Source organism: Grampus griseus (genome assembly GCF_964374135.1).
Source record: "Grampus griseus genome assembly, chromosome: 16".
In the NCBI taxonomy this organism is placed as follows: Eukaryota; Metazoa; Chordata; class Mammalia; order Artiodactyla; family Delphinidae; genus Grampus; species Grampus griseus.
This window is the reverse complement of record NC_139010.1, coordinates 62,359,113-62,383,181: the sequence shown is the minus strand read 5'-3', so window position 1 is coordinate 62,383,181 and position 24,069 is coordinate 62,359,113.

Genomic DNA, 24,069 nt, shown 5'->3' with positions numbered 1-24,069 from the left:
GTGCTTTTCTAAGAATTCGTCCATTTCTTCCAGGTTGTCCATTTTATTGGCATATAGCTGCTTGTAGTAATCTCTCATGATCCTTTGTATTTCTGCAGTGTCAATTGTTACTTCCTCTTTTTCATTTCTAATTCTGTTGATTTGAGTCTTCTCCCTTTTTTTCTTGATGAGTCTGGCTAATGGTTTATCAATTTTGTTTATCTTTTCAAAGAAACAGCTTTTAGTTTTACTGATCTTTGCTATTGTTTCCTTCATTTCTTTTTCATTTATTTCTGCTCTGATCTTTATAATTTCTCTCCTTCTGCTAACTTTGGGTTCTGTTTTTCTTCTTTCTCTAATTGCTTTAGGTGTAAGGTTAGCTTGTTTATTTGAGATGTTTCTTGTTTCTTGAGGTAGGATTTTATTGCTATAAACTACCCTCTTAGAACTGCTTTTGCTGCAACCCATAGGTTTTGGGCCATCGTGTTTTCATTGTCCTTTGTTTCTAGGTATTTTTTGATTTCCTCTGATTTCTTCAGTGATGTCCTCAGTGATTTTCTTCAGTGATCTCTTGGTTTTTTAGTAGTGTATTGTTTGGTGGTGCTGAATTCTCTTAGCTTTTGCTTGTCTGTAAAGGTTTTAATGTCTCTGTCAAATCTGAATGAGATCCTTGCTGAGTAGCGTAATCTTGGTTGTAGGTTTTTCCCTTTCATCACTTTAAATATGTCCTGTCACTCCCTTCTGGCTTGCAGAGTTTCTGCTGAAAGATCAGCTGTTAACCTTATGGTGATTCCCTTGTATGTTATTTGTTGTTTTTCCCTTGCTGCATTTTTTTAAATAAATTTATTTATTTATTTACTTTTTGGCTGCGTTGGGTCTTTGTTGCTGGTGGGCTTTCTCTAGTTGTGGAGAGCGGGGGCTACTCTTCCCTGTTGTGCACGAGCTTCTCATTGCAGTGGCTTCTCTTGTTGTGCAGCACGGGGGCTAGGCCCACAGGCTTCAGTAGTTGGGGCACACGGGCTCAGTAGTTGTGGTTCACAGGCTCTAGAGTGCAGGCTCAGTAGTTTTGTGGCATGGGCTTAGTTGCTCTGCAGCATGTGGGATCTTCCTGGACCAGGGCTCGAACCCGTGTCCCCTGCATTGGCAGGCTGATTCTTAACCACTGCGCAACCAGGGAAGTCCCTCCCTTGCTGCTGTCAATATGTTTTCTTTGCATTTAAGTTTTGATACTTTGATTAATATGTGTCTTGGCGTATTTCTCCTTGGATACATCCTGTATGGGACTCTCTGTGCTTCCTGGACTTGATTAACTATTTCCTTTCCCATATTAGGGAAGTTTTCAACTATAATCTCTTCAAATATTTTCTCAGTCCCTTTCTTTTTCTCTTCTTCTTCTGGGACCCCTATAATTCAAATGTTGGTGCATTTAATGTTGTCCCAGAGGTCTCTGAGACTGTCCTCAATTCTTTTCATTCTTTTATCTTTATTCCACTCTGTGGTAGTTATTTCCACTCTTTTATCTTCTAGGTCACTTATCCATTCTTCTGCCTCAGTTATTCTGCTATTGATTCCTTCTAGAGAATTTTTAATTTCATTTACTTTGTTGTTCATCATTGTTCGTTTGCTCTTTAGTTCTTCTAGGTCCTTGTTAAACGTTTCTTGTATTTTCTCCATTCTATTTCCAAGATTTGGGATTATCTTTACTATCATTGCTTTGAATTCTTTTTCAGGTAGACTGCCTATTTCCTCTTCATTAGTTTGGTCTGGTGGGTTTTTACCTTGCTCCTTCATCTGCTGTGTATTTCTATCTTCTCATTTTGCTTAACTTACTGTTTGGGGTCTCCTTTTCGCAGGCTGCAGGTTTGTAGTTCCCACTGTTTTTGGCGTCTGCCCCCAGTGGGCAAGGTTGGTTCAGTGGGTTGTGTAGGTTTCCTGGTGGAGGGGACTGGTGCCTGTGTTCTGGTGGATGAGGCTGGAGCTTGTCTTTCTTGTGCGCAGGACCACATCCGGTGATGTGTTTTGGGGTGTCTGTAAACTTAATATGATTTTAGGCCGCCTCTCTAATGGTTGGGGTTGTGCTCCTGTCTTACTAGTTGTTTGGCATGGGCTGTCCAGCACTGGAGCTTGCTGGTCATTTAGTGGAGCTGAGCCTTAGTGTTGAGATGAAGATCTCTGGGAGAGCTCTCACCGATTGATATTATATGGGGCCAGGAGGTCTCTGGTGGTCCAATGTCCTAAACTTGGCTCTCCCACCTCAGAGGCTCAGGCCTGACACCTGGCCAGAGCACCAAGACCCTGTTAGCCACACAGCTCACTTTGTCGGCAGAGATGGCCTAGAAGTAATGACACCACAGGACCTGTTAGCACAGCCAGTTCCTGATCTTGGACCCAGGAGCCAACATGAAAGAGCTTCCAATGGCCAGAGCTAGAACAACCTGCTAGTGCTGGAGGGTCTCCTGTAGAGATGGGGGGTGGCTGTGGCTCACCTCAGGGACTCAGACACTGACAGCAGAACTTCTGGGAAGTATCCATCACTCTCATTTTTAGGTGAAGAAACTGAGGCCCAGGGCCACCCAACTTGAAGGTGGTGAAACCAGGACTCGAAACCAGACAGCCTGTCTCCAGAGCCCAGATACTCATGGCCCACCTGGGCTGCCGACATACAAGAACAATGCTGATATACCCGAGACAGTAACCTACAAGGTCCTCGTAGACTAGCTAGAATATAAATACAACTATCAACTTTTCTCAGTTTATAATGACTATTACTGGGAGAAAACAGAGCAGAAACTAAACCTGACAGGAGCTAAAACTGCACATGATAAATTTCATTGTAACTAAAATACAACTAAAGAATCTTATCTCCTTGACAAAATTTAGCTTTGCAAAAATTGAACCTGAGAAAACTGGACCTGAAAAGAACAAAATTGTTATGGTGAGAGCCAAAATTTGAAATGGTCCAAAAAAAAAAAAAACTGAATGCTAAATCAAGTATTTATTTATTGTACAATATATATGGAATAGAATTTCTCATAATATCAATAAAATGGAAATGAAAGCCAAACAATTTCTTAGATGCCATCAGATAGCAAAAGATGATCAAGACGCTAAATTTACTTAATGGATTTTGCTCCATAAAGTCATATTTTGACAAAAATTAATGTTTTTTAAATTCCAATCAAAATTTTCTTATTTATAAACATGGAATCAAAATGTCCTTAGGGGGTCCAAATAGCAAGAACAAGCTCTCAGTCAGTCACACTAGGCTGTCTTTATAAATGGTGCCCATCACTTGAGCAGCCACCCTCCTTCACAGTCAGGATTTATAGAATAATGAGGACACAAAATCCTGTGCCTGTTGGTGGAGGAGGGCATGTCCCCCACATTCCACTAGCAACATTCCCCTTCCAGGGGAACCCCAGATGAGAATCACTGCTGAACTGACATTCTTTTCTTGACGTAAGTACACAACATTCCCCATGAGGGCAGGAAGAAGACGTTTGAGAAGCACTGCTTTAAATATTGAGACCTTCCCCTACCTCCTGGCATCTCTCTACCCTACCCTCCCTGCCCTGAGTATTTAAACACAGGTGCCCTGCTCCCCAGCTATTGCTCTGGCCTACACAATCACCATCGCTCATCTGGACTGCTGCTATAACCTCACCCGGCATCCTGTTTTCACTCTTGCCTCCGTACAATCATTCTTCCTTTGTAGCTGGAGAGATCTCTCAAAAACATAAGTCAAATTACGTTCCTCTGCTTAAAGCCATTCAAATGGTTCCCTGTTGCACTTAGAGTCAAGCATAAAATCTTTATCCTGGTTTACAAAACCCTTTACATTCTGACCCTGACTACTTCACCAGAGACATCTGTATCTCCCACCCATCTCTCACCTCACCCTTCCCGCACCGCCTGCCTTTCTTTGGTTCTGGTTAATCCCCACGTCGGATTCTTTGCATTGGCAGTTCCCTCTACCTAGAGCACTCTGTCCACGGAAAGATCCTGGCTGGCTCCTTCTCGACTTTCAGGTCTCAGCTTAAATGTCATGTCCTCAGAGAGACCTTTTCTGATCCCCATCCCCAGCCCAAGAAACCAATCACTACTGTTTCATCCTATTTTAATTATCTTCATTCACGCCACATCTCCTATTTTGAGTTGTATGTTCATTTCTTCTCTGATTCTTCCATTATATGGTTAGGCACCATAAGGGCCAGGACTGATTTTATCTTGTTCACTAAATGTAAGCACCCAATATATATCTGTGGACATGATAAATGGATAGATGGATGAATGAATGAATAAATGAACAAAGGAAGTACCTTAAGGCTGCTGAAATTTTAGGAGCCAGTGTGCTGGGAATACCAAAGAGAAATGAAGGTAAGGTGATCTTCCTTCTCTGAATTCAAATCCCTTGCCAAAATCCCCCGTTCCCTTAGGAAACCTGCCCTATCGTCCTCTGAGCTTCTATAGCAGTAATTTACATTTACGGCTAACCCTTCACTCCATCACCATATTGCATCATCTTCCATATGATATTGCTCTGCCCCATGGCCCTGGATTAGATCTCCCCAACTACAGTAAATTCCCTGCAGGTTTGGACTATATTTTTTGTGACCTTCAGATCCTAGTGGGCACCCAATAAATACTTCATAAACCAGAGAAGTTCAGGGTTGGAAGTGACCTTAGAGATCACCTTCTGGAAACTCCTGTATGGAGGTAAGAGAGCTGAGACCAAGAGACATGAAGTGACTTGCCCAAGGTTGTGTGGCCAGCCAGACACAGGACAGCTCCTCAAACCTCGGTGTCCTGTTTCCCAGGCCAGTATCTTTTCCACTGTGTCAGTGGAGACCTTGTTAGGAATACAGATTCCTGGGTGCCACCTCAGATCTGGGACAGGGCCCCAGAATCAGGTGCCCAAAGTGACTGTGGCAGTTGTGGCTCCAGGCGTCCAAAGATGGTGCTGTTTGTGTAACTTAATGTTGGGTGTAACTGTGTGAAATCTCCAACATTCAGGAGCTCTTGAGGTACAAAACAGCAATTTCATTTGGTTTGACTTAATAATAGTCTCTAAAAAAAGTGTCAATTGTGACCAAGGAAAAGACCCAGAAAAGAGATGATAGCTAGCTGAAAAAAATTTTTTTTGCAAGTCTGAGAAGGAGGAGAATAAATGGAAATTTCAGGAAGACAGGGAGAGCTTCCTTTCCTGGACCAAAAGCTGCCTTGAGGTGCCAGGGAGGGTGTGGGTATCACTGGCCATAGCAAGTCTTCATCCCCGAAAAGGTCGTAAACAGTAAAGGAAGTCTTCAAAGGTTGTGTTTATTGAGGGGCTTCTCTTGCCAAGGACCCCTTTAGGCCCTTTATGTAGACCACCTTGTCCTCACGACAGTCTCACTGGGTCAGTACTGTCATCTTTCCCGTTTTACAGATGAGGAAACCAAGACAGGGAGGGGGCAAGGAACTAGCCCAAGGTTGAGGATAGGAAGTGACGGAGACCCGGCTCTCACCCACTGCACTATTTTTTTTTTTTTTTTTTTTTTTGCGGTACACAGGCCTCTCACTGCTGTGGCCTCTCCCGTTGCAGAGCACAGGCTCCAGATGCGCAGGCTCAGCGGCCATGGCTCACGGGCCCAGCCACTCTGCGGCATGTGGGATCCTCTGGGACCGGGGCACGAACCCGTGTCCCCTGCATCGGCAGGCGGACTCTCAACCACTGCGCCACCAGGGAAGCCCCCACTACACTATCTTGAAGATGGTCCAGGGAAGGTCAGATGACCATTCAGCACGGACTTTGAAAAACCACTTACAGCGTGGAGTGGATAGTAGAATAAAAGACCTTTGAGGAAACTTCTGGGCCTGGAGTTTTAGGATTCCAGGATTCTGAGTGTGGTGTTCCAGTAAAGGAGGTCTCACCACAGTGTCTTTTTCCCCAAACACTCTCCTCTCAGCCCTCCTCCTCCTGCCTCCTGGCCAGGTACACACTGTTGCTGGGGGAATGTACGGGGGTGGGTCCAGGACTTCGGGGTTATGAGCTCCTGTTTATTATACACCTGCTATGCCCCGGGCCCGCTACAGGAAACACGGTGTCTTACAAACTCCTCTGAACACCGCCGAAGCCGGTATACCTCCCATCTCGGCACCATTTTACAGACAAGGAGACTAAGTTACAGGAGAGGGGCCTAGCCTTAGCTGGTCAGTGACAGAGCCAGGATGGGAACCCGGGTCTGTCTGATTCCAGAAACTTGTGCTCTTTTCACAAAACCACAGAACGCCCCTGAAATGCAGCTGCAGGAAACAGCCGTCTCTTCCCCATTCTCCGTGCTAACATGGCCTGAGAGCTGAGGGGTGCTAAATGGGAGGGAAGGAATCTTTAAATTCTTGGTCCTGACTGCACGTGCCTCCTGCAGCCTCAGGTCCCCGCATCAGAGAAGCTGGCAACCCCGATATGCTTATCCCAGGCGGTGCCAGGTATATGCCCCACGGCACACCCGAAGGCAGCAGGCAGGATAAGGAACGTGCCTTTTCCAACTCTAATTGATCAGCAAACTTATCACTAGAGTCTGTCGAGACCGTCTGACAAAAACAACAAGTAAAAGGAAGTCGGGGTGCTCATTAAGCATTTAAAATCCAGCCCTGGCCCAGCCCCTGCCAAACTGTTCTTCTCTCAGGTGAGGTCAGGGGGAGCACGTGCCGAGCTGTCAGCTCCCCCGCTGCTGGGTGAGAAATGCTTCCCCCCAGGGCTCAGCTCAGGAAGCCGCTACCTCCCCAGCCTCCCAGCTCTGGTTTCTGCCACGCAGGCACAGATGCTGCTCCCTTTACTTGCTTTATAATGATATCATTTACCTTGCGGGTTCCTTTGGCTGGTTTTTGTTTGATATGCTACAGCGGTTCTCAATTAGACTCTCTCCTCCACCATCTGCTGATGCGAACTATGGCGTTCACGACAGCAGTGACACATGGGCTCCTTCCACTCTTTACTCGGAACCAATGAGAAGGGACGCAGAGCCTGGCTCCAGACCAGAGGCGCTGCTTCCCCACTGCGTGGAGACCAGAGATGACAGAGATGGTGTGGGTCTGAGTTTACTATCAGATGAGAGAAGACACCCCAGTTCTGAGGCCAATTCACTAACTCCAGCTCAAGAGCCCCTCTCCAGCTGAGCTCTTCCTGACAAACCCAGGATCACCGCATCCACCTTTCTGAATGTCTGTCTAGCAAGGGCCGGGGCTGAGGAATCTCAGCTTTGCCCGTGGACCTGAGGGCAGCAGCCTACATGGGGTTGACAGGCCCAACATTTGAGCTGTTTTTCCCAAACTATGTTTTTCAGAAGGTTCATTAACAGATGTTCAATGTAAGCACCACTTGATCCAATAAAACGAAACAATTCCGCCCCCAGGTGTTTACCCAACAGAAATAAAAATTTATGTCCACAGAAGCCCTTGTACACAAACCTCCATAGCAATTTTATTCCTAACCACCTAAAACTGGAAATAACCCAAATGTCCGTCAGCTGGTGGGCGGATTAACAAACAACGATACATCCATACCACGGACCACTACTTGGCAACAAACGAACTGCCAACGCACACAACATGATTGAACCTCAAAAAGCATTATGCTAAGGGGAGGAAACCAAAGACACAAAAGACTACTTACTGTCGATTCTATTTATATGAATTTCTAGGAAAGGCAAAACTACAGTTATAGAAAAACAGACCACTGGTTGCCAAGGGTTGGGAGTTGGGGAAACAGATTGACTATAAAGGGTCATAAGAGACCTTCAGGGGTTGATGGAAATGTCCTATATCTTGATTGTACTGTTGGTTACTAAGTATATACATTCGTCAAAACTCACTGAACTACACTCTTAAAATGAGTGAATTTTATTGTATGGAAACCATACTTCAAGAAGACTTTTTTTTTTCAATTAAACAGGTTGTTTGTAAACTTTTTTTAAGTTTTTTTAAAAAGTCTTCTTTTAAAGACTTTTCAGAGCTTTTATTGTGTTGATGTGCATTTTAAATCTTCAAGAAAAGGATGTAAATATCCAAGGTTTTTCAAATTCACTTGACAAAAGATTTAATCAAAAGTTTTACAGAACACCGGTTAAAATCTTGAGGACACAGGTAGAGAAAATTGCACTAGAGAATTACTGATCTGGATAAAGCATTGCCCTCTCTTCACTGTCATCTTTAAAAACTCAAACCCCCTTAAGAAAAGGAAGCACGTTCAGCAGGACATCTCTGTGGGAGTCCTGGTTGAGTAGGCAATTTCCTGCAGACTGGAGGGCCAGGTATTAGCATGAGTCCACTGGGTGAGGAAGAGGGTGCTGAGTGGGGAAGCAGGAGTCGGAAGCCTGACTGGGCTCCCTGTACGCTGTGGCCATTCATCCATCCATCCGTCATTCATCCTGTGAGGCACTCTGCTGCATGCCAGAGAAACAGTCGTGTAAGGTGCCCGCCCTCCAGTAGCTCACAGCCTTGCCACTTCTGTTAAGAGCTGCCTGTCCCTGAGTCCCAGTGCCCGTGGGACCTTCTTGTGTGGCTTCTAATTGCCTTTTCCTAGCAGGAAAGGAGGATGCACATTCCTGCCTACCTTCCAAACAGAGTGGTCAGCAGCTCTAACCAGCAGGTCATCCCAAGCTCACAGGTCATCAGAAGCATTTAGCACCAGCCCCAGAAAGTTCTGGCAGACGGCAGTAAAGGGAGAGAGTCGTCCACCTCACTGCATCTCAAGCCACATGCAAATTCTTCCTACCCCTCGATTAGCCTGCCTGTTGCACTGAGTCAGGGAGAAGCAGACAAGAGAGAGCATCATGGAGAGAGCTGCATAGAACATGCCCACTCTGTTAAGTGTATGAGCCCTGGCCCAGCAAGCTCTTCTCTCGCTGCCTGTTTCCCTTCTGCCTTTCTCAGGTCTCCCCAACATGGCCACCCAGCTCCTGTTCAGAAATAGCCATCTCCAGGGAAGCAGAGCACAGACCCAAGATTGGGACCCTAGTCTGCTCTTTCTAGAAACAGCTCCTAATTGCTGCACTATACTGTTAAGTTCCCTCCCCACCCTCACCTAGGAAAGAAGGCAGGCACAGGAGTGTAACAGACTCTCCTCACCTCTTTCCGTATTCTCTTCACCTGGCTTGTCATCAGCCACAAAAAAATCCCTAAACCTCCAAGGCTTAAGAGACAGAAGTGCCCGGGAGATGGAACCAGAACTGGTAACACACGACTGCCCTGACCTACAGCTCCCCTGAGTGCTCAAGGTTTAAAGAGTGCGCCCAGAGCCCCAGGAATACACTCTGGAAGGGAAAAGAATCTTGGAAACACACTGTGTTGAAGGGAATTTGTTAGACGTTTTGACTGCCCATCCCTCTCTATACTGGGTTCTTGGAGAGAGCGCGTCACCTCCTCTACAGGAGCCCAAACAGTCATGCACACTCCACCAAGCTCCAGGCTACAGGATCTTGCATAGGTGACCCCAGCTCCACCGTGAGATGCACCCATACCAGACCTCACCCAGGAGCTGGAACCACGAGGACTCCAGGACGGCACTGGGACATCCAGTTTCCAGCAGCAGGGTAAACCCCGTGGCCTCCTGTGTCCAGCACAGCTGGCTCTGTCCTCACCAGTCTGGCCAAGACTCTGGAAACAACAGGCCTCCAAGTTTTCCTGGAGTCACTGGTTTTCCAAGGCTGATCCTGGAGTCTTCCTACAGTTCCCCCCTTAATATCCTTTGAGTAACTTCCATTGCTACTACATGATTGATACACTGTGTGTGTGCAACACCCATTGCCTCTATAAACTAGCAGTTGTCAGACTTTTTGTTCTCAAGACCCCTTCACACTTTAAAAATTAAGGACCCTCAAGAGCTTTTGTTTCTGCTGGTTACATCTACTGATATTTACTGTATCAGAAATTAAAAGTGAGACATTTAAAAAAATATTACTTTATTTTAAAATAATAATGAAGTCATTACACCTTAACATAAATTCATAACATGTTAATAAAATTAGGTGTTTTATAAAAACTAACTATATTTTTCAGAAAAAATCAGTGAAATGAATGGCATTGTTTCATGTGTTTGCAGGTCTCGTTAATGGCCGGCTTCATAGAAGACAGCTGAAATCATCTACCTGCTTCTCCCTTCAATCTTTTTTTTTTCTATAAATTTATTTATTCATTTATTTATTTTTGGCTGTGTTGAGCCTTTGTTGCTGTGTTGGGGCTTTTCTCTAGTTGCAGCGAGCTGGGGCTACTCTTTGTTGCGGTGCGTGGGCTTCTCACTGCAGTGGCTTCTCTTGTTGCGGAGCACAGGCTCCAGATGCGCAGGCTTCAGTAGTTGTGGCACGTGGGCTCAGTAGTTGTGGCTCACGGACTCTAGAGCGCAGGCTCAGTAGTTGTGGCACACGGGCTTAGTTGCTCCGCAGCATGTGGGATCCTCCCGGACCGGGGCACGAACCCGTGTCCCCTGCATTGGCAGGCGGACTCTCAACCGCTGTGCCACCAGGAAAGTCCCAAATCTGTTTTGATGTCGCATGTCATGTAGACTGTGGAGAACTCCATTGTCCATTCATGACAGAGATTTAAAAAGACAAATGCCTCAGTGTTATTATAAAAACACATGTGAGCTCACATACCCCCTAAAAGGGACTCAGAAACCCATGGGAGTTCCCAGGGCACACTTTGAGAATCACTAGTCTAAGCCTTTCAGATTTTCTTATGGGATTGATTGGCTGACTAAGGATCCTCACTTGACCTTGTGAGGGAAATGACCATGGCCCTCTGGCATTGGTGGGAAGAGTGGGAGAGGCAGCAGCAAACCATTTGGACTGAAAGCAGGGCAATTGCTACCACCTCCCCAACAAGAACACACATTCGATGAGGGCAGGTGTGGACCCTGTTTTGTTCACTGCTCTGTCCCCAGATGGAAGAACCCCTAGTAGGCACTCAATAAACATGCGTTGAATGAATGAATAAAATAAATGCATGTGTGTATGTATTTCAAGGAACCTATTAAAAAAAATTTTAAGAAAGAAAGAAAACAGAAAAGCCTCGATGCTTTAGGTGATAAGCCTCATCCCCTAGAACACTCTGCTTTCCAGAATAACAGCTAGATAGGGAGCACCTCGACGGCCGATTCTGTGACGCATCTGTGTTTCCCTAGCACCTCACAGGAGTCCACCACCTCACAGGCATTCAGGGTAGTTGCATAAATGACCACACAGTGGAGAGGTAACATTCGGGTAGGCCAGGTGTCTGCTGTGCGTAACCTGTCACTGTAACACTTTTCACGGTCATCTCCTGGAGGCAGATTCCTCAAAACCATAGCATCTGTGAGGAGGCCAAGGAGTTATCTAGTCCAGTCATTTTCAATTTCTTTCTTCATGACAGAATCGTTGTTTCGAAAGGCATTTTCCACCATGCACCCAGGAGAAGTGGGGTTGCTTCAGACGAGGCAGAGCTCCATGGAATCAACCTCTTCATCTGCCCCTTTGCCGCCCCCCTCCATCCCACCACCATGTAAGCCCCCATTCCAGGAGCAGTCATCGGCTACTGCCCAGCCTGGACACGCCCAGGAGGGTTAAGAGTCTTGGCAGCTCCCAGCCCCTGCTTCCAGATGGGATAGAGCTCCACCTCATTCCAGCCCCTGGGCTCTGGGAGCCACACCCCTGGGTCCTGTTCTGCTTCTTCAGCCAGTTTGAGGAAGGTTTTTGTCACTTGCAACCAAAGCAGCCTTAATAAAGTTAGCCAATCTGTGCGGACACGCTCACATTCGCCGCCATGAGCGCTGCTGGGAGCCCGTGGGCCTACGATGGAGAGGCAGCAGCAATAAAATCTCACGACTGACCGTGTAGCTGACCAGCACGTTCCCAGCCTGTAGGGCAGGGGTCCTAGCCCTAAATGAGATCAAAGTTAACCCCCTTAGCTCTCTTCCAGCAAAAAAAAAAAAAAAAAGAAGAAGAGGTGGAGGGGAAAAGAATAACTCTTTCATTCTGGGCAAGATCTAAATGCAATTATAACTTAGTAGATCCATGAGGAAACTGACAAGAGCCAATCCTTTGCACAAGGCATTCTCTGATTTCATGCCGACAAATTATTTTTTAAACGGCATTAATATCACAACCTGATGACTTTTAGCCCCGAGCAAATGATGCATTTCAATGTTTCTTTACACACAGCTCTCAGCCCAAGTGAAGCTGTCCTGGCAAAGCACTAGCAAACATTTACATTTCAAAACTCAACAGAAGTGTTGTTAGGTTTTTCTTTCTTTCTCTTTTCATATAGGCTTGCACAGATAACTCATATTTCACATGGTAAGTGGTGTACAGCATTCCGTTTCTAACCCCTGGCAGACCTTTAGAAGATAGTGGCTCCTGGTTTTCAAGCCTACAATCTCAAGATTGATTTTTTGAAAGGGAGAAGGAAATACAGTGGCATCATCAAACACTATTACCTTTGTTGCAGGCAGGCTCTTTTTGAAATGGCAGTGTATTTTCAGATTCCTTTATTCCTCAGCACAGGCGAAGGCACCAGACATCTGGTGCTTTCTCCTGTCTGAGGGTCAGAGCAGGATCCTCAAAGAGCAAACAAAGGAGCAAACAAAGTCCAGTGGTTAGTGTTTATCTTTCCCGATGGAGCCAAAGCAAAAAAGACAGTGAACCCGGGGGTGGGTGAGAATTAGAATCAATGAGGGGCAGAGGCTCATTTTCCTTTTTAATAGACGCAACTTGGTTAAGAGTCACAAAATTAGAAGTCTTGAGTGTGCAGTCAGTGTCTGATGCATTTTAAGTCATCTTACGGTACAGTCTATGCTCTAGACCAAAGTGCCCCCTACTGTAAGAGTTTGAGCACGCAAACTCTGCAGGCAGAGAGGTATGGGTTCAAATCCCAGCTCAGCCACTCCCTGGCAGTGAAACCTTACACAAGTGACTTGCCCTCTAGAAGCTTCAGTTTCTCCATCTGTAAAATGGGAATAAGAAGGCTGCCCACCTCATTGAGATACCGGGTTAAAAGCAAATGTGATGATTCACGTGACAAGGTCCACAGAGGGCTTTCTCACTGTACACACACGTTGTTCCTTCCCAAAAGAACCTTCCCGCCCACGCTACTCCACCACCTCCATTTCTTACATTTACTCTCCTCCCAAGACTGGCTGTGTGCACCCTCGTCTCAAACCTTACAACCTCCTTCAATAACCTTGCAAGCTAATCATTCAGAGAAACAAGATAATTAAAACAACCACTGTGCTAAAACGGGATTTCAGGGATGGTTGTACAACAGTCTACAGTTACTAAAACTCGCTGAATTGTACATGCACAGTGAGTGAGTTTTATGGTAGTGAATTAGACGTCAGTAAAAATAAACAACCAGGCCAGGAAAGTTAGCAAGTTTCCAAAAGGTTAGCTGACAAAGATTAACAAATGGTTTGAAATGGCCCCCATCCGTCTGAGAGTTGTGATGGGACTCAAACATTCTCAACTCCTCATGTCCTTTAAATAAAAGGGGCCACCTGACAGGCACACTTCTCTCCCTTCACCCCTTGGCTTTGTGCCTAATGTTGGGACAGCTGATGGTGAGTCTTTGAGGCAGGAGTCCCACCTCCTCCCCCACCCCCTAGAGGAAATGTGCTACCGGGCTCTCTGCCCACCTTTCCTTCCCCAGGTGACACTGATTGGAAGGAACTCAATGAATATGAATGGCACTGGGGAGAAGCTTACCAGGAAACCCAGAGCCAGGAGCGATCTTGTTACTGAGCTGGGGGAAGGCTTGTGAAAGAAAACACAATCCATGCTACCTAATGTTCACTCACCCTGACAGCTCATCTCTCCTACACGCTCATTCCCCCAACTATTTACCTATCTTGCTTCCTCTCGGGGTACACAATGGGCCCTAGCCAGCTTTAACGCAGAAGACATTCTCCTGAAAAAGGTCTTTTGTGGTGATGTGTGCACTCTGACATCTGGACAGGGCTACAGGCTGGCTATTTAGAGTCCCCAGGGCATCCTTCAGGTGCAAAATGCTCTGCTCCCTCTTCATTCTCCATCTCTGTCCCACTGAGGTGGGCACGATGCAGCCCGCATCGAGGTGACCATAAAAGGAGGGAGAGGACAGCCCCCCCAGGTGCCTGCAGAGGACTAGTTTTTTCACCCCTTAGAAGCTACCAGTGGCTCTCCTTTCTCCTCTGGAGCCCCTACCCCAGTCTCTGCTCCCTGCACGAAATTGCACCTTGGACTCCACTTCCCACTTCCCAGGGCTTTGCTCCTTGCTCACATCCTACCAAGTGTTCTCAGGATAAACAAAGTGCAATTTCTGACTGTGGTTTTCCCAACAAATTTAACATAAGGCAAAGGAAAAACACAAGGAGTATCCCCATAACAACCCAGGAGGGACTTCCCTGGTAGCGCAGTGGTTAAGAATCCGCCTGCCAATGCAGGAGACACGGGTTCGATCCCTGGTCCGGGTAGATCTCACATGCCATGGAGCAACTAAGCCTGTGCGCCACAAGTACTGAGCCTGCGCTCTAGAGCCCGCGAGCCACAACTACTGAAGTCCGGACTCCTGGAGCCCAACAAGAGAAGCCACCGCAATAAGAAGCCCGCGCAGTGCAAAGAAGAGTAGCCCTGACTCACCGCAACTAGAGAGAACCAGTGCGCAGCAACAAAAACCCCTAAAATTAATTAATTAATTTATTTATTGAAAACAAAAAACAACCCAGAAAAGGAGCTGAGATGGACAGATTGGAATCACCCTTGCTGCGGCAGGGCCAGCTTTGGGCCAGCACCATCGATGTGGATGGTCAAGATAATTAAGTGAGAGCCATTCAGGGCCCAGCCTCCCACAGGGACCTTGATTTTATCTCTTACCCACATATATTAAGGAACGAAGGCCAGCAGACTTCTGCACAATGGAAAGCAACAGAGAATCCACCAAGGACAGGACACCAGACACACAAGATGAGTCCCGGCAGCCCACGGACGTGTCCTACCTGCTGACTGGATAGGTTCTGGTGGGATCTGGTTTAAGGATGCCCTAACACGCCCATATCCAGATAATCTCCCATCCCATTTTCTTTTTAGGGTTTTTCTGCCTGAACAGAACAATCCTGTACCTTGGTTTTCTGAAGCCACTCTGCAAATCTCAGGGCCCAGAAAGAACTTCTGGCTTCCTCCTTTCAGGCCTCAGGTGTTCTCACACCCTGCTCTTTTGAAGCACATGCAGGTCCAGTGCTTTCAGCATCTACCTGAGCTAGAATTCACCACCACGCAAGAGGATCCCTCATCCATCAAAAGCTGTTTTATTGGCTGTCCAAAATGAATCAGATGCAGATGCAAAGCTTAGCTTCCTTACCCCTCATCAAATGCTTACACATTAGATTATTCTGCCCCAGAAGGGCCAGTCTGAGAAGAGAAAGGACCTTGCTAACGCTGCCCATAGAAAGGATCCCAGGAAGGTTTCCCTAGTTTTCTCTGTCTAAACTTTCCTTCCCTGGGGGACTCCCCTATCAATCTGCACCCACCTGCTTAGACCTCTGTCTGGCAGCCCTCTCCTCTCTCCAGCCAGGCCTCTCCTCTCAATAAAACTCCTTGCTCATGGGTTTCCCTGGTGGCGCAGTAGTTGAGAGTCCGCCTGCCGATGCAGGGGACACGGGTTCGTGCCCTGGTCTGGGAAGATCCCTCATGTTGCGGAGCAGCTGGGCCCGTGAGCCATGGCCGCTGAGCCTGCGTGTCCATAGCCTGTGCTCCGCAACGGGAGAGGCCACAACAGTGAGAGGCCCGCGTACCGCAAAAACAAAAAACAAAAAGAAACCCTCGCTCAGCCTCCTGATCATCAGCTCATGATGAGATGTAACCCCTAATGAGCCCCTCTGACCAGGTCTGTCCTGCCTTTACCGACACCCCAGCCCCCATTCCCTGCACCACCACCACCCAGAACCCTCTGATCAGGGGGCGTGGCAGCCCTCACTGGAATCCCAGGGTCCAGCCATACACCCCCTTCTTTCTCCTTACTGGTGAAAATCCCCACCTGGATCTGGGCATTTAGCTCCCACCCTGGTTTGTGAAGGCGCCAATTACTCTGTTCATCAAGTGCCCCTCCCATCTCACTAGCCAATCCAGCTGCGCAGCTCCACAAATGCCCAGTGGCATCACTGCACACGCCCCAGGGCCGGAAAACAGCACTGATCCCGCCCAACTCAGCCCTCCCACGGCCCTTCTTCTCAATAGGTCTCACCCCCACCCACCCAGGGTCCAGACCCAGACCCGAGTGTCATCCTCGACTCCCGACCCTCGCTCACCCACCATGGTGACTCTCCACCAGTGGGTCCTCCGGGTCCTGACTCCAAAAGCGGTCCCGAGTCCACATGCTCTTTCTTCCCCACCCTAGTGTCTCTGAAATTGGCAACAGCCACTCTGATGTGTCCACGCTCTGCTCCAGCGTCTGTTCCTGCAGAGCAGCCGGATGTGGAACAGGGCACACCACTCCCTCCCTGGCTGGAAAGTCCCCCGCGACTCCCACGGCAGCCTCCTTCCCATGATCCACGTGGTCCCGCTAACCCTCAGCCCACCTTTCAGACTTAACGCCCTACCGCACACTCGGTGAACGACTGATTGAACAAATGCCTGCTTCACATACGTTACTCTCCATCTTCCTTTGCTTCTTAAGGAAAAAGTGAAACATTCCCAGGGCGCCTCACTGTGGTTCTATCACCTACGCCACCCAGCAGCGTTTGCCCACCTCTCCAAACAAAGTAAAAACTAGGGGCATCGCTTCCGCTGTCCAGTCACAGTGTTCTACCTGGGGCTTAAGCTTTACCTTCCAACAACATCCCTTTTTCTAAGTTCACACTATTTTCTAATTGTGTCCCTATTCGCTACCCAGCAGAAAACGCAGGAAAGGTAAGGCACGCGGAAGTAATGGAAACTCTTTGGCGCCCCCCTGTGGTCACCGATAGTTAGCCGGCTGAGATGTGCCCAGAAGAATGCTGGCTTTTTTCTGCTGCTTTCGAAGGTAGAGAAGGCTGCTTTGGGGACTCTGCAAAGGAGAGGCTGGAGAGGGAAGTATTTCCAGGCGCCAATCCTAGAGATATACATCTACCATCCACAGGGGGAGGAATCCAGATCGAAATGCTTTCCAGCCAACTTCTCTGAGTCTCCGATTCCTGTTTGCTAATATAGGTGTAAAATCCCTGCCCAACCATCCTAGTAAGTGTGCAATGAAGCTACCACGAGATCCATCACCTGCACTTTTTTGGGGTGTGTGTGTATATATGTGTGTGTGTATAGATATGTCTATATATTCCAGTACTCAATCTTGATACATTCTAAAATGCTTCTCCTGCCCCAGCATACTTGCCTATTCATATGAGCTCTCTGTAATCACCAAATGAGTCAGGCAGGATGGAGTGGAGGATGTAGTTGAGATAACGTGTGTCTGACAAAGAGGTGCCCACATGCCACTCGTCACACAAAAAAAGTCCTGGAGAAAATGTCAGTAACAAGGCATTGCAAGTGGTGAAGCAGAAAGGTGGGCGTGTGTTGTTGTTGTCCTGGGGAAATTCAAGGGCAGATGCTGGGTTCTGACATTTGCAAAGGAACAGGAGCCCAGGTGGAAAGCCAAGTATCTCTGATTAAGAAAAGTAACCCTAATCTCCCGTGTTTCCAGCCCGTTTAGAGTCCCTACCTTCAAAATATTCATCTTTGCACCCCTGGAGCCTATTAAAGTGACACCAAACAGGTACTTAAGAAGGAGGTAGTGCATGAATGAGTGAGTGAATGAAGGAATAAATGAATTTGATTTTGAGGAAATATGTGCAACATCTACAAGCCTCTAGCTCTGAAGCTCCTTACTTTCTAGTCCTACCCGAGCCCCGGAAGACCCTGTTCTTGTCCCCTGTAAGCCTGAGCTTTTTCATCTCTCTTATTTTGAGTAAAGTGGGAAAGGGCGTGGCTCATTTTGTCATGATTGCCTGAAGTCTTTAAATCCCTCTCTCTGCACAGCTAATTTTGCACTGTCTTCCCATCACATTGCCTTAGTCTGAGTAAAGAAAATCTGCCTAATTAGAACAGTAAAAATGGATAACTTTTTTCCTCCAGACCAATAGTTCTTACCTCTGGCTGAACATTAGAATAAGCTGAGAAGCTTGTGTACTTACACTTACACACACACACACACACACACACACACACACACACACACCAATCCCTGGGCCCCATCCTAGACCAATTATATTGAAATCTCTAGGGGTCAGAGCCTGGGCATCAGTATTTTTCCAAAGCTCCACTTGCATCCAGGGTTAAGAATCACTGCAATGAATGAGCCAGCCCTTGCCCAGAGAGCACAGACTCACCAACGATGCAGGATGCAACGGCAGGCTTTAATGTTACCTTCCTAGCACCCGGAGACCCAGGCCAGGAAGAAAGGGAGGATCCCGAGCCTAGGGCTGGTACAGAGATCCAGTTCTCACCCCTCCCCGGGCACCAATCTTGTTGATGGCCAAGAGGGGGACGGGACCCCAAGGGACTAGATCTGCCTTGTCCAGCTTAGAAATTTAGGAGTAGGTTCCAGCAGGTGTGATGGCATCAGCACAGGCTCCAGTGTGGCCCTGCCAGCTTAGGGTGGACTGCAAAGACAGCCATGGTCACGGTGAAGGGAGGGGGAGGTCTCCTTTTTATGGGACTAACTGGATGGAAACTGGGCTTTCAATGCAAATAACCTGGCATTAGGGGGTTGCTGCATGAGGTACCCACTAGTCATTTAAAATCATGTTTTCCACAGCCAGTCATGTATGTCAAACACAGCACATGAACCTCAGTTCAATCTGCTGCATTGTAATTTCTTGCTTTTTATTTAGGGCCTCTGGGCCTCAACTAATTTAAGGGACAATCTGGTGAAGAAAAGGAGACCATCTTCTTACAAAAATGTCATTAGCCTAAGGGACTACTTCCCAAATTTGGAGCACAATCGAGACTTTCCAAATCTTACCTACACTTTTGGAGTCTTTTAAAGTTATGCACCTGAACCATAAAAAAATAAAGTCTGTCTACTAAGTAGCAAATCATGGTGGTATCCATCTCTTCTATTCTCCACTAGACCATTTGTTCATTTAACGTCTCTGTGCTCTTAAACATTAGACGGCCGCCTTCGAAACCATGGAATAAACATAGCACGATTCATCCCTCTGCCATGTTCAAACAGTGATTTGACCACGTTCCACTGGCTCTCAGTGAAAACAGCAGTCATCGGATCATCAATAAGCCCCACGCTGAGATCAGCAGTCCCACCCAGGCACAGGGTACCAATCGCTTGTCACAGATGGATGGGAGCATTGCCAGGCCGGCCCTTCTGCATCTGATGGAAACAGGGGGGTGAAGGCCATGTTTTAGGGCTCCCTGCCGGCAGCTCTGACCAGCAGGCCAGGAAACTGGAGGTGCTGACTCAAAGGGACAGAAAGCAGAGTGACATTCACCCCGATTGCATCACCTAGATCCAAGCAGGTACTCTGAGCTGGTCACCCTGGGGTGCCCCACACAGGGTGGAGGCCTTCAGAGGAACTTGTGTCCATAATGGAAGGGAAGTTACGGCAGCTAACTCTGGCTTTTCAAGGGCTCATCCCTGGGAGCTGCTGCCTGCGAAACAGCCCATGTATTCAAAAGGTCCTGACTTTCCCTTGCGTCACCCCCAACCCTCATGCTCACCACTTGCCCCTCTGTCCTCAACAAGTGCTTGCCACACGAGAAAACTCAGTAACTATTTATAATGAAATTCCTAAAGAGCAAACAAGAAAGCCTCCATTAAAAAGCTAACCCGTAAGGTAAGAGGACAAAATCCAGGATAGATCCTCCTCTTTTTCAGAACTTGTGTTCAGAACTCTTCCCTTCATTGTAAGTGCTCGTTCCGAGACACCACTACCTTGATGGGTCTCTTCCTGCCCCCTCCAGAGTGAAGAAGAGAAAACAAAGGTGCTGTTGGAAGGAGTCTGAGATTCTTAAACGAATCTCATTCTTTGGTAGAAGAGAGAATTGAAAGGCAGAGAATTAGAGAAACCTACAGAGAAGGCTTTCAATAAATGTTGGTTCGGTGAATAACTGAACAGCTCTGTTGCACAGAACACGCCAAGAGCTCCCCGTCCAGTGCCCTGTCCATATTAGCACCCTGCAGGGAAGCAGCCTTCCTACTCAGATGCTTGGGTCCTTTGAGCCTACAGGTTTCCACTGGAGCCCACTCCTCAGTGCCATCCCGGCTTGATGAGGCAATGTTTCCGGGGAGACACCTGAATGTAACGTTGTCTGTGGGGAACCGAGGCACTCTGGGCACTTGAAGCAAAGGGAAACAATCTCAGGATTGGCCTATGCTGAGTGAGGCGTGAAAGAATGGGCTGCTGGAGGGGGTGGGCAGGGGTTATCCCCAGCCGTCCTCCGGTGCTGACTACCTGCGTGACAGTGGATACGTTAGGTCACTTCTTCCCACAGACACAGTCTGCAGTAGTGTCTCCCAAAGTATGCTTGCCAGAACACTCCCTGTGGGCCATGTAATGCTGTCCTGTAAAAGTGTTCTGGGAAACGCTGCTTCTTCCACGCCGGTCTTTCACAGTGAAAGAGAGCTACAGTGCATCTTGGTGGCGTAAGGCTCTGAGCATTCCTGCAGCAGAGGAACGTGTTTCACTCAGTATTGTCGACCCGTGTTTGACCATGCAACCTTTTTTTCTGGGAGCATCTCAAGGGCAACTAGTTGGGCGAATGCTAGGGTCTAGCGGTGGTTCTCAACCAGGGGCAATGTTGCCCCCAAGGAACGTTTAGCAGTGTCTGCAGACATTTTGGTTTGTCACAACTGGAGGTGTGTGTGTGGGGGGGGTTGCTAATGGCATCCAATGAGCTGAGGCCAGGGATAAACACCCCACCATACCTAGGACAGCCTTCTACAACTAAGAATTGCCCAGTCCAAAATATCAATGGTGCCAAGACTGAGAATCCATGGTCTATAGCCACTTCTACATTTTCTCACCATTCACTCTCTTGTTCATCTCTGGTAACCAGTCCAGCTCTGCCTCCCTTGGTTCACCCACATGCCATCCTACTACCCACCCCAGAGCCCTTTCTCATGTCTCATCCCACTTGATCTTTTGCAGCACTTAGCGTTGATGAGCTCCATGTCGTTCTTGAAACTCTTTCCTTAGTTTCTAGGACCTTCCTCCTGGTTCTTCGTCAGCCTCTAGGGCTTTCCTCCCCTCGTCCCTCCATGTAAACCAAGGATCCACCAAGGATCTTCCTCCAGCCCTCTTCTCTTATGGTTCTTTCATCTTTCCCTAGATGACCACATCTCAATGACCACAGAAGCCAATGACAGCTTCTATGTGGCAAGCTTCCGGGGGAACAGGGATACAGAGATGGATAGGACATGGTTTCTGCTTTGTAAGAACTAATTTAGAATGGAAAAAATGTTTATTTGTTCAATAAAGTACCTACTAAGTGTCCACTGTGTGCCAGGCACAAAAATAGGCATAGTCCCTGACCACATGAAATTTACTCTAGTGGGAGATAGAACCAAATCATCACATGGACAAATGTTAAATTGCTTCTGAGGTAAGCGATAAGAGGTACCTGGTAAAAAGTTCCTACAACAGGGAGATGGAACCTGGTGAGTTTTTCAGCAGAAGTTCAGACAACGTGGCACTTGAATTAAGATCTGAGGAATGAATGGAGATGCTGATGAAGAGATGACTCAGTGTTCCAGGCAGTGAAAACAACTTGCACCAATGCTCTGAAGCAAGGAGACATATGATGGACCAGAGTGCTGGAGCCACGGGCGTGATGAGGCGAGTCATGCCAGGTGAGGTCAGCAAGATCCAGACTCTGAAGGGCCTTGCAGGTCTTGTAAAGGCAGTTTGGGATTTTATTCTCAGAGTAATTGGAGGCCTTTAGGGTTTTATTGAGGAGAAGTGGGAAGGTAAGGTGACATAATCAGACCTATTTTTAGAAAAGATTACTATACTCCTTGGAGAATGGATTGAAAGGGCCACAATGATGTGGGCTGACCCAGACAAAGGTACCATTCATATAACCATAGAGTAGAGCTGGGAATTGGGATCTTATGTCATCACTAAAGATGAAAATCACATGTAATTAATATTATCCTCAAAAATCCCTTATTAACCATTAAAAGTCAGTAGAGTGACATCTTCCAATAAATCCAACCCAGTCAGTATTGGAATATGTCACCAATTCTTTGATAGGACCACAGATGATGTAATTACCTGTGTTTAGGGACACTATTATAGATAAGAAATAGCTAGAGACATAGATGATAAAAAGATAGAGAGATAGACAGGCGGATAATCTTCAACCACAGGATTGACAGCCAGAATGGAGAGATGCCCACATTCCTGGAAGCCTGCAGACACTGAGCCTGAACAGGGAATGGCAGATCCACACCTCTGACCTCACACCCACTCGAGGGCAGAGTGTATTAGTCTGCTCAGGCTGCTGTAACAAAATGCTACACAGATTGAGTGATTTAAATAACAGAAATTTATTTTCTCAAAGTTCTGGAGGCTGGAAGTCCAAAATCAAGGTGTTGACAGGTTTGGTTTCTCCTGAGGTCTCTCCTTTGGCTTGCAGATGTCTGCCTAATTTCCTCTTCTTATAAGGACACCAGTTAGACTGGATGAGAGCCCACCCTAAAAGCCTCATTTTAACTTAATCGCTTCTTTAAAGACCCTATCTCAAAATACAGTCACATTCCAAAATGCTGGGGATTAGGGCTTCAACATATGAACTGGGGGGGGGGGTAGGTAAAATCTTTCTTCCCCCCTTTCCCCTTCCCTCTCCCTCTCCCTCTCCATCTCTGTCTCTCTCTCTCTTTCTCTCTTCAGCAGGTAGAGTTGAGTTTCCATAAGGTCAATGCACACACCATCAACACGAGATGCTTCAGCACAAGATCTATGCTGAGTAGATGGCAGGTACAGTAAATATGTCAAGCTCAGAGGATAGTGAGCTCATGGAGAGCTGAGACATTCCACTGGCAGGCAAGAAGGGAGCGGGGCACTTCTGAGAGCACCTTTGGACAGATACCTGGGAAAGGAGTAGACATCTTAACAGAGGGCACAGGGCAAAGAGAAGCACGAATCCTGAAGTGGTCAAGATGTGCCCAGATGTGTGCTGAGCAGCTAGAGTGGCTGAAGGTGGCAGAGGGTTCACACCATGGAAGCAAGAGAGTGAGGAGAGCTAGCGGGCTGGAAGTCAGCTTAAGTCAGAGCTTGGAGGAAAAAGAACTCTAGAACAATGAATATGGACTTTACCCTGTAGATGTTGTAAAGCCAATCAAAACTTTAGAGTCTAGGAATGGCACAGTAAGGGAGGGGAGAGGCCCGCTTAATGCAAGAGATCAATCAAAAAGATAGCATAGGGTTGCAAATAGCTAGAGACTTGGGGGTGACATAAGACTTCCCGCAATATCCTGCTCAAAGTCAAGGTCAAAAAGAGTTACTATGATCTCAGTCTGAATACCCTCCCCCCAAATACCAGAACCATCACATGACTCACCAGCTTCAAGCCACTAATCAAAGTAAAAAAACCAACCTCACGCCAACAAAAATCAGTTTGTCTTTTGCCCTTTGCTTTACAAATGATCTAGATTTTCCGAGTGCAGTAGAAGAAATAAGGTAACTTTTCCAATAAGATTATTTCATGCAAGAAACAGTCTCCTTTTCAATAAAGTTTTAAACCATTCTCCCTGGTTTCTGAATTACGCTACTCTCCAAAGATATATAAATATCAGGTAGCAGTTTTATTTCCTGTGAGTGGGGAGCTTTCGTTTAACAAGGAGGAGAGAGGCAGGGTGATGGACTTTTGGAAATGAAGAAAGGTCTATTAGATCATCTCGGCCATCTCGCTGGGCCTGCTCAAGATTGCCCCCAGCTCCAATGGCATACTCAACTGCTGCTCAGGCTAGTCCAGTTTTCAATGATTTAAGGGTAATATATTAAAGGCTCATGACCAGCTATGAACAGGTGCTTCTTTCTGAGACACTAACGAAGCCTTGGCTGTAATTTTAGATGCATGCTTATCCCACCAGAGGTCAGGGGACACCCTGCTGTCCTTCAGG